We start from the raw sequence: 1,068 nt of genomic DNA on the forward strand, positions 1-1,068 counted from the left end.
ACAGAGACAAGAAACCTCTCTTAGACTTTGATCCTAAACCTGAAAGGACTTTTAGGCGACGTTTGCAACAAGCAAGACTTTGCAAGGCTGCAGAATCCACTATGGATCCTAATAATGCTGCTAATGCCAACATGGCTAATCCGAATGGGAATGAGCAACAAAGGAGAGTGCTTGGCTCTTACTTTGCTCCTACTGCATATCTTTATGGAAAAAGCATTGTGGTGCCTCCAATAGCTGCGAACAACTTTGAGTTGAAGCCACAATTGGTCACCCTGGTGCAACAAAACTGCCAGTATTATGGTCTTCCCCAAGAAGACCCAAATCAATTTATTTCTAACTTTTTACAGATTTGTGATACTGTGAAGACAAATAGAGTGAACCCAGAGGTGTACAAACTCATGCTCTTCCCGTTTGCTCTGAGGGATGGAGCAAAGCTATGGCTAGATTCCCAATCCAAGGAGAGTTTGGATACTTGGGACAAGGTTGTTACTGAGTTTCTCACTAAATTTTTCCCACCAAAGAAGCTGACTAAGCTTAGGGTGGAGGTTCAGACCTTCAGACAGAAGGATGGTGAAACTCTTTATGAAGCTTGGGAGAGGTACAAGCTATTGACTAGGCAATGTCCTCCGGACATGTTCTCCCAATGGACCCAACTAGATATCTTCTATGAAGGTTTGGGTGAAATGTCCAAGATGTGCTTAGATAATTCTGCAGGTGGTTCACTGCACAAGAAGAAGACACCGGAGGAGACTATTGAGCTTATTGAATTGGTTGCTAGCAACCAATACTTATACTCATCTAACAGGAATCCTGTGAACTCTAAGACTCCTCAGAAGAAGGGTGTTATGGAAGTAGAAGCTTTTAATGCTATTCTTGCTCAGAACAAGCTTATGTCTCAGCAAATAAATCTACTTACTCAGCAGATGGGTGGCATGCAAGTCTCAGCTATCAACACCCAAAATCCACCTCAAGAGGTCTCTTATGACATGACAGGTAATATTGTGCAGAATGATAATTATGATTATGCTCAATCCTCTTCTGAACAGGTCAATTACATGGGGAGTGGTT

At 42.3% G+C, this 1,068-nt stretch overlaps 1 non-coding gene across 1 annotated transcript; it reads right to left on the reverse strand.

The window, feature by feature from the left end:
• Positions 1–530: 530 nt before the first annotated feature.
• On the reverse strand, positions 531–637 carry LOC148544149 (small nucleolar RNA R71). Its single transcript, XR_015900935.1, has one exon. It is a non-coding gene; the product is annotated as a small nucleolar RNA R71 (small nucleolar RNA).
• Between the last annotated feature and the right edge of the window lie 431 nt (positions 638–1,068).

The sequence above is a fragment of the Arachis ipaensis genome, chromosome B9 (genome assembly GCF_059453495.1).
Source record: "Arachis ipaensis isolate K30076 ecotype BB chromosome B9, ASM5945349v1, whole genome shotgun sequence".
Classification (NCBI taxonomy): Eukaryota; Viridiplantae; Streptophyta; class Magnoliopsida; order Fabales; family Fabaceae; genus Arachis; species Arachis ipaensis.